At 44.0% G+C, this 10,384-nt stretch overlaps 1 long non-coding RNA gene across 1 annotated transcript; it reads right to left on the bottom strand.

The window, feature by feature from the left end:
• Positions 1–8,879: 8,879 nt before the first annotated feature.
• Positions 8,880–9,869, bottom strand: LOC109529542 (uncharacterized). Its single transcript, XR_002170857.1, has 2 exons — positions 9,266–9,869; positions 8,880–9,167 (listed from the first exon to the last, which is right to left on the bottom strand). It is a non-coding gene; the product is annotated as an uncharacterized LOC109529542 (long non-coding RNA).
• Positions 9,870–10,384: the final 515 nt, after the last annotated feature.

Raw genomic sequence — 10,384 nt, 5'->3', positions numbered from 1 at the left:
TCGCCGCTCAGCTCTCTCCAATCAATTTGCCAACGATTGTGGCGGCACAATGAAGGAAAAAAAAAAAAAAAAGCAGGCGGTGATGTTTTGTAGCTAAGCCTCGACACAGGCGTCAAGGTTACAGGAAACAGGCGGGAAATTGCAAGTCGGCAATGGTGCGCAGACGACGGACGGCATGTGTTGCGCGGGTTGGCTTTTTGTTGTCCTCGACAAGGACAAAAATACAGTGAGTCGCTGCTGAATCACACAATGGGAAAAGTGAAGAAAAATGTGGACAAAAGAAAGCACAGCAAGTGCAAATGTAGAGTTTGGACAGAAGTATTGGGACGCAGAAAAAAAAATAGTGCAGAAAATATTGACCTATTATTGCGACAGATAAAAAAACAAAGTGGAGAATATGGGAATTATAGACTAAATTATTATGACTTATTGAGGAAGTGAACAATAAAGAGTGTGTAGACTGGTATTGGTAATGCAGGAGCGAAAGGAGGGAAAAAGGTGACGAATGATGATGAGGACAGTCAAAAAGTGAAATTAATATAATTAAAGTATTGTACATGTGCTTAAGCCCTTGATGTGCCAAAATGCTTAAAATATTGATTTAAAGCCAATTATGTGAAATACAAACAAGGAAGTTAAATAAATACAGGGAAATGAAGTTAATGACATAACATTTAAATTAAACTCAATTGAAACCTCATCTCCATGGAAAGGGAATGTTCACCGTACTTTTTTTTTTTTTTTTGGTATGTTGCAAAACAACTAAAATGTTTTATCTGCTGAGCAACAGCTGCTCCGCAACGAGTCTGAAATGACACTGAAGTGTTTCAGCTAGCCACCTATATGTTATCAGGCGGAGGCACAGGAGTGTACAAATGGAGTGCTCCCGAGTAGAAAATGGGATTTGTGAGGATTAAACTTACAGGAGGACAGAAGGCCTTCACAGGAAAAAAAAAAAAAAAAGGTACACTTGGAAGCCTCTCACACACAATACATGGACATGAGTCCGACATAGCCTTGGATGTATTGGAGCTTTGTGGAAGGCCAAGCAATCCGCCAACATGTCGGTCATTGCATATTCCCCTCCAGTCCTGTAGATGGCGCAAATGCACATTATAGAGCAGATGCTAACTGACATACACAACAATTTTTTTTTTAAATTCTTTTTGTACACTAGAGCCTCATCTAGTGGGTCACAGCTCCACTAGTTAACCAAACAACCAACCAACCAGCTAGGTACCTGGCTAACTAACTCAATAAAAAAACAATCAGTTTGTTAGCTAGCTAATTAGCCAGCCAGTTTACTTAACTAACCAATACAGCCTAACTAGCAATCCAAGTAACCACTGTCGCTAACAATCTATCTATCTATCCATCCTGGTGCATAGAGATACTTCGTCTCACATTGATTTGTACAGACAATTTAGCTTCTTCCACGAAGCTAAAATGCTAACATATTTTTGGCATGGGGGAGGAACAACCTCATGGAGGCATGAGCGGCTAATTGACTAAATTGAGTTAGTTAGTTAGTTAGTTAGTTAGTAGCTATTTAGCCAGCTGCTAGATTGCTAAAGTTGATACGAGATTTAAAAAAAAAAAAAGTCATAATTGTGAGGAGACCGAATGGCGAGTTGACCCAAATACTAACTGTGGGCTTTGGAATAGTAGTCGTCAATCACTTGAAGCTTCGTCTGATGGCAAATCTTTTTGTCACCTTCCCCACTTTGTCTCCCGTTTTGATTCTCTTCCAAACAAGCCTGCCTCTGCTGACCCGTGTCCCCGAATAATTTGCCGCCTTTTGTCCTTGTTTGTCTTTTGATGGCTCTATCTCCACGCTGATGAAATCCCCCGACGCCGGCGCTCGCAACGAGTCCCGGTTTACTTGCGCAAACTGCCACTTTTTATTTGCATGTGAAATAGGCTGCTGTTGTCGGAGCACTTGAGTCGGCGCGGCCTCACTTTCACAAGACAATCTGCGATTTGTTTTCGGTAACTTGTTGCATTTCGGAAAAAACATGCATGACAAGCTGATGGATCACTCTAAATTGTCTCTAGGTGTGATTGCGAGCATGGATGGTTGTTTGTCTCTGTGTGCCTTGCGATTGGCTGGCGACTAGTTCAGGGTGTCCCCCGCATACTGCCCGAAAAAAGCTGGGAAAGGCCCCAGCACGTCCGCGACCCTTGCGGGGATAAGCGGTTTAGAAAATGGATGGATGGATATCATTTCTGAAATGAATTGTGTTAATTTATTAACACATCTGTTTTTTCATTTTTCAAACAAAATCAATGAGCACTTGAATGGTCGCGGACATGAACACCGGCATTTTGGAAATGTTTTTTTTTTTTTTTTAGCCTGAAATATCCCATCATCATCTTCCTCTTCATCTCCTCGGCGATTCGTTTCCCCCGGGGTTATTTTTCTGTTGGAGATGAAAGTGTCTATCTCCGGAGTCGAGGTGAGCATGACCCGTTCGTGTGATTGGTTGAGTAATTCGTTCGCGCCGCCGTATTCGCATTTTTCCTCACAATGGCAAAAGCGAGAGAGCGACCGAGTAAAGTGTCGCACGGTGTTTCCTGCATGAAATTATTGTTTCCACATTAGGGTGTCGAGCCGGGGTTAGACTTACAAGTAAACATTATGCTTCCGTAGTCAGGGTTAAGGATTCAAATCGGGGTTAAGCCTTCAAATTGGGGTGTCAAGCCTAGGGTAGGGTTTCGAGTTAGGAAGGACGGCAGTTCCTGCAATGCTGTTGCGTCATCATCGTCTTTCCGCAATACGTTTCGCCGGCGCCGCCGAGCTGTCGCACTGTCAAGCTTGCTCGTTCCCATCGGGGCGAAAACGCAACCGATGCGAATCCCTGCTCAATTATTCAGCCGCATGAAGAGGAGGTGCGGCGCTGCCAGCGGATTTACAACAATCTTTTCCAAAATGCTTTTTGCATGTTAAAAAAAAACAACTCAGCCTCTCTGATGAACATGCAAGGTTTTAAAGATGGGGTTCGAGTTTAAAACCAATGTTGGGGTTTCAAGTCATAGTTAGGGTTTGAAGTTGTAATTTCAAGGCAATGTCAGGTCTTTTAACAAGGTTTGGGGTTTCAATTCAGGGTTAAGGTTTCAACCTCTGGGTTAGGGTTTTGGCTGAGGGTTTCACGTCAGTGTTTGGGTTTTAAACAAAGACTACGGTTTCAAGTTGACATTTTGAGTCATTTTTGAGGTTTAAGGTTAGGGTTTCAAGCCTGAGTTATGATTTCAAGTTGGGGTTTCAAATGAGAGGAAGGATTTTAAACAACATTTTGGGTAAGAAATTATGGTTAGGGTTCGAAGACAGGTTTCAAGTGAGGGTTAGGTTTTAAGTTTTTTTCCAGACACGGTTAAGGTTTCAAGCCACGGTTTCAAGCCTGAGTTATGATTTCAAGTTGGGGTTTCAAATGAGAGGAAGGAACATTTTGGGTAAGAAATTATGGTTAGGGTTCTAAGACAGGTTTCAAGTGAGGGTTAGGTTTCAAGTTATTTTTCCAGACACGGTTAAGGTTTCAAGCCAGGGTTTCAAGTGGGGATGAGGGTGTCAAGCACAAGGTTTGGGTTTCAAATGCGAATTAGGGTTCTAAGCAACTACTGGGCTTTGAACTTAGGGTGCCAAAGTAGGGTTTCAAGAGGAGTGGCACGTTTGGCGTCTGTGTGTGCACACATGTTGCCGCGCGCTTCCGTCCTGCTCATTCGTGGAAGTCATTTGTGATGCCGGGAAGAAAATGCAAATCCAACAAATACAAGTCGGCAGCGCACATTGTTAGCATGACCACAAAGTGCTGTCATCAAAAAAAAAAAAAATTCGCAATTTCATACTTTGGGCTTCATCAAACAACATCTGTGTCTTTCGAGTCAGGCTCAGGCTTTCCAGAGTTCAAAGCCCTTGCAAACATATTAAATTGTCGCCCTCAAATAGCGGTAAGGCACTCTCTGTTAAAAGGCAATTTACCACTTCATGACACACACACACACACAACTCTCTGTTAAAAGACAATTTACCACTTCATGACACACACACACACACACACACACACACACACACACACACACACCCTCCAACGGTCCCACAAGGGCTGACACTGAGTTTCAGGTGGAGCAGTTCTACTAATGAGTCCATTGGTCATTCTTTGGAAAAAATAAATAAATAAACAAACAGAATCATCTCAATAACAAACAGATGGACTCCCTGCAAGAAACTTGCATGGGGGTGGGGGGAAGAAAAAAAAAACTTCTTTGCACACGCATGTACACAACTGGCTAACTATCAACCAAATCGCCGAGCACCCACCCCCAGTTAACTCATTTAGAATCATCTCAATAACAAACAGATGGACTCCCTGCATGAAACTTGCATGGGGGGCGGGGGGGGGGTCGCGAACTTCTTTGCACATGCATGTACACAACTGGCTAACTACCAACCAAATCGCCAAGCACCCACCCCCAGTTAACTCATTTACTGCGCAACGTAAGAAGGGAAATCCTCAAGGGCGATCGCAAAAAAAATCCCGTCCGCAGAGATCCTCCTGAAAAGAGGAACACTCACACACACACACACACACACATGTACAACACAACAGCGACAGTAGATCCACACATGCACATACCACAAAGATGAGCGTTGGCAGTGAGTTTGCTCGAAGTAACCACCCGTCTATCTCAGGGGGCGGGGCAAACTTGGAGGGCCGTTAGGACAAAAAAAAAAATCCCGTCCGCAGAGATTCTCCTGACAAGAGGAACACTCTCACACACACACGTACAATACAACAGCGACAGTAGATCCACACAAGCACAAAACCCAGGGCCATACCACAAAGATGAGCGTTGGCAGTGAGTTTACTCGAAGTAACCACCCGTCTACCTCAGGGGGCGGGGCAAACTTGGAGGGCTGTTGTGATTCTGAATTTTGTAAAACCATATAAATGTTTAACCACCTCCACATAGTATGATATACACGGCGAACAACAAATTGATGGATAACTAGTTTTGAAATCAGAAGTCAAGAATAATGGCTTTGTTCTTATGGATTGCATGTGACAATTTTACATTTTGTTTCGTGGAAGTTATCCTGCTTGATTTGCTTTTGCGGGCCACATAAAATGACGTGACGGGCCAGAACTGGCCCCCGGGCTTTGGCTTTGACACCAGTGGTCTAACTAATCAATCAGCTAAGCTAACAACTAACCCCTCGGCTAACAAATCAACCATTCTGCCAATTAACCAGTCAAGGAACCAACCACTTAACCATCCAAACAACCAACTATGTAACCAACCAACAAGCTAACGGAATAACCAGCCATCCAAACAGTGAACCAACCAGCTAACCAACCAACCAAACAACCATCCATCATATAGCCAGTTTGGTTTACCAACATTACATTTGGTAGACATGTCAACGATAAATAGACCCACCAAAAAACACCAAGAGGTCAGCCATTTTGGTTCAAAGCGGCCATCTTAAGCTCACGCTGGCCATTTCCGGGTTGTGCTCAAACACAAAGGCGTCCTTTAGCTTTTGTGACCAAATTGCTTGTTGTTCTACAAGACCGATGGCCGGGGCTGAAATTGGGAAACCATTGACTTTCTGTCATTGCGTGTGGGCTGAGCACGGCGGCAAAGTTACTTCTACGTGTCACTTAGAAGGCGAGTCCATGAAGAATGAACATACGCAAGGTCACCGTGTACAGCTCGTTCCGCTCCCTGTTGTGGTTGATGACCGAACAGATACGCGCGTTGTCCTCACACCATCAAGAGACACGCTCGGCGAGATACGATAAGAAAAAAAAAAAAAAAGCCACCTCATATTTCATCACAGACGCCGCACTGCACATTAGACACGAGACACAAGGAAGAAATCAGCGGGAATGGGACGTCGGGGGGGAAAAGAATCGTGCTCCTAATAAGCCGCCATCAAAGGACCGACAGACCTCCAACATCGGCGAGAATGTTGTCTTCAAGAAATGGAGACAACATGCGCGTTATTTCACCTCATTCACAAATACAGAAACACAAGAGGCCACAAAATCAGGGGGGAAAATAAATCAATAAAAATTCACCTTCAATATGTCTTAAAAGTAGTTCGGCCGACTATTAAGTCAGTATCAATATGAGGCTGCGACATGTTTTTCTTATTTTTAATAGAAATATAATTCCATTTTTCCCCCGCAAAGGCTTTCATTCTTATACTGTAACATCTGATCTTAAAACAGTAGCGCGCAGGTTTCATTGTGGAAGAAAGAAGTCAGGCATCAAGAAGCAAACAAGGAGGCTCTCGAGACTGGAATTGAAAGCGGATGGTTCATTTCGCCGACGACTGTGCCATCTGCGTGAAAACCTTTCGAACGCCTCCGTGTCCGTACGCACGCCTCATTAGCCACCAAAATACATTCACGGCCAAGCCGCCTGCAAAATCACCGAGCCTTCTTCTTGCCAACAATTGGACCCGAAAGTGTCTTTTTTGGTTCCCTTCGCTCAACAGCATTAGCCGCTATCGACATTAGCATCAGTAAGAAGGTAAAAGCATTCGATGCAAATAGTGGTTTCACCCCGAAGGAACCCATGTCAATGCATTATGTATCTGTTAAATCATAAGATTTGCTCGCAAATGGGCCACAAAAAAAAAAAAGTGTTTTTGTTTCCTAAATAGGACAGACTCTACTCTAGCAGGCTAGTTAACCAGATAAATGCAATATGGTCACAGAAAATCATTGGACTTACTACCCCCAAAAAATCCCCCCAAAAAGTGACATTTTGATAAAAAAAAATATTGGTTCAAAAAGGAAGTGGTAATGTGGAGTTCGGAGTATTGGAGCACTTGTAGGGAAAAATAATGAAAAATGGTGGCAAAGAAGAAAACTATCCTTTTTCCTGGCGCCACGCTCCACAAAAAATTCGCTGACTCCGCAGACACTTTCTCCACCTGTGCACTCTTCTCACGGACAGATGCTATTTCTCACTTTATGACCGTTGTTCCCCCGCCGCCATCATGTCCCACAACAATATGCCGGCGGTGGAAGCGGCTGGAAAACATCCGTCATTCCGCCATGACTTGGCTTTTTCACTCCAACGAGACTCATTTATGAGCCAAAGTTGGAATCGTGTCACGGCGTGGCCCAGAAAGTCAGGCCCAAAACAAAAAATCGGATGAAGCCACCATCCTGCTCGCCATCTACTTTTTAGCGCTCGTCCTCACCAGGGTGGCGGCTGGGCTAGAGTTTATCCCTGAGAGATGTGGTATGCCCTGGACTGGTCGCCAGCCAATCAAATCTGCTGTGGGCCCACAAATGGACATGATACAAAACGTAATTTTGCTACACAAAATCCATCTCACAGTGTCTGATTCTAATTTTCGGATGGGCAACTGGCAGCTCTTCTGCAGCTTTGATCAACCAATCAGACAAGAGAAAAATGCTGACTTAATTTCTTAGAGGCAGATTAGATTGACATGGTAACACATTAAGGCTGAACTCTGATTGGACAAAAACAACCTCCCCCCCAAAAAATAAAAAATCATTCGGTCCACATTGACCATGTTTTGTTGGTTCAGACATTCGAAATGAAGAAAAGTTTGCGTTGAAGACCAAAAAAGCAGGTAGAGTAAAAGAAAGACCAAACAAGCATTAAAAAAAAAAACGTTATCCAACAAAAGTTTGCGTTCAAGATAAAAGCAAAAATTTGAAAGACAAATTTACCCAATAGAATTTTGCGTTAAAGACCAACAAAAAGCACAAAAGGTTGAGCTTTAGTTTCAAATTTACCAAACAAAAGGGAGGGGTGAGTGAAAAAGAAAAATTCAACCACACAAAAACATTGTGCTAAAGATCATTCTTTACACCGATCTGATGGGCTCGATCAGATTGACAGATATTTTGCATTTTAAAATGGCCAATCGGCTGTCACGTCAGAATTTGCTGATCCATCAAGGACAACATTGGATCAGCAAAACAAAAGGTTGCAATAAACACGATCTCATTCACTCCGGGGACATTTTGTGTTGCCATTATGAATAAACCAAAGTTTCTCTGCACTGATTTTTTTATTTTTTTTTTATTTTTCAAGAATTTAGAATTATTTTCCGTGTCTTGAATGTTTGTCCAGGGTTCAAATTCGTACTCCGACCTTCCTGTCTGAAGTTTGCATGTTCTCCCCATGCCTGCGTGGGTTTTCTCCGGGTACTCCGCGCATGTTTTTGGAATGCGGGAGGGAATCCCGCATTCCAAAAACATGCGCGGTCGGGTCATTAAATACTCTAAATCGGGCCTAGGTGTGACTGTTTTGGGCTCGTACTGATCGTACGCTCTTCTGCTCGGATTTGTTTTCATTTTTTTTAATGGTGATAAAGCCCAACAAAATTACCCAACAACGGGTTGCATTGTAAGAGTAAACGTAGCTTATGTTGACTTGAACCCATCCTGCATGTCAATTTTTTTTCCATCCACCTGCACAAGCTTAATAAGGTCCAAAACAAAATAGATGCCATTCACATTTTTTGCCGCAGGCCATAAAACAACAATTCCATGTGTTGCACATGTTTACGATGCATTATGCATATGGACATTATCAATGCGGGATGCCTTCTGACTTCACCACACACACACAGGTGCGCAAGGAGGGTGCATTATCTACGATGTTTATTCACCAGCTGACGTTCTTTTGAATGAGTCGGATTGCCTCTGCTCTGCTGCGTCTTGTTTACATGCGCACGACGCGCGCGTCTGAATGCTAAGATTGTGTGTGGTGTATACGTGAATGTGTTCTCGAAGAGATGTAATTCCCCTTCCTGGCAGAAAATCCCATTGTTTTGCCGCATAAAAACCGCCGAGCGAGTGCAGTCGCAGCTTGTTTTTTTTTTTTTTGGAGGGGGGGCTTGATTTAATCAATATGCTGCTAAAAATTCATGCACGCCCGCGCTAAGAATGCTCAATGCGGGTTTGTCTTTTCCAGTCATTTTTTTTTCTCTCCATACGGTAAGCGTTCTTGCAGAAAGACGCGAAATCCAGCATCTCCTCACCGCTCCTTTATGTGCATACTTAAGCCGCTCTCATTGGACGCGGAAAGAAAGGCAAGAAAATGTCGAGAACATGGTGTGCTGGCATGCCTACAAGAAGGGAAACGGTGCAGTTTGGACTGAAGAATTGGGACACCTCAGAGAAGCCAAAAGTGGAGAAAATGCGGGTAAAAGAAGCGGGACACCTCAGGGAAGCCACAAGTGGAGAAAATGCGGGTAAAAGAAGCGGGACACCTCAGGGAAGCCAAAAGTGGAGAAAATGTGGGTAAAAGAAGCGGGACACCTCAGGGAAGCCACAAGTGGAGAAAATGCGGGTAAAAGAAGCGGGACACCTCAGGGAAGCCAAAAGTGGAGAAAATGCGGGTAAAAGAAGCAGAACACCAAAGGGAAGTTGAAAGGTGGAGTTTGGAAAAAAAAAGTATTGGGACGCCTACGTAAATTGGAAAAATGATGAAATAGTGGGCAAAAGTATTGAGACACACGTTAGAAGAGAAAATTGGTGAAAATGGACAATTTTGGCAAAAGTATTGGGATGCCAATGGGAAGAAACAAAAGTTGCACAAAAGCATTCATACACTAACGAAGGACAAAATGGAGGAAAAAAGTGTTTGTGGAAACCGGAAAAGTATCTGGACAGGCAGGTGGTGAAAATGTGGAGTTTGACGCAGAGGAAGCGCTAACTGTCAATTGCATGCTAATTAGCATAACTGGTGGACATTTGCCGCAAGATGAGATGTTTGATAATAACAAACACGGCGCTGAAGAGTCACCCTGTTCCACGCGAGAAATCTGACATCAAGGAGACGTGAGTGGGTCATTTTTTGTCAACATCAAGATGAATGCCCCTCGCCCCCCTCCCCCACCCTCCAACCTCCAGATGTCCTCCACATCATCGTGTGCATATTCCATTAGTGAGCAAAAATGGATGCGCATTGTTTTGCTTCATATCAGGCATCGCGGCCACGCCGGGTCATTAATTCCCGCGATTGGAATCGGAGCGCGGCGACAAAACGGCCCCCAGAAGGCTCGACAACTGAAAAGGAGCCACCTCAGAGCCAGCTTATGCGAGAGCCGAGCACAAAAGCGGCATGGAGTGGCGGGCGTCTCGCAAGAAAGGAGACATCCGCAGCACGCTTTTGTTTTTCTGAGACTCAAAACGCGAAGAAGCCGCGCGGCGAGGCCTCAAAAAGTGTCGTCGGCTGACAGCTCAGCGCTGCTGTGTTGGGAGGAAAAGATGACTTGCTGGAGGGTGGTGGGAGGGGAAGAGTGTGAAGACTAAAGATGAGAAGGAAAAAAAAAAAACGATGACAAAAGTGATGGGTTTCGTCTGCTTTCTTCCGCACTTGAATGCTG

This window comes from Hippocampus comes, unplaced genomic scaffold, assembly GCF_001891065.2.
Source record: "Hippocampus comes isolate QL1 unplaced genomic scaffold, H_comes_QL1_v1.1 scaffold255, whole genome shotgun sequence".
In the NCBI taxonomy this organism is placed as follows: domain Eukaryota; kingdom Metazoa; phylum Chordata; class Actinopteri; order Syngnathiformes; family Syngnathidae; genus Hippocampus; species Hippocampus comes.
Note: the sequence above shows the minus strand (reverse complement) of the source record. Positions and strands in the feature narration are given on the sequence as shown.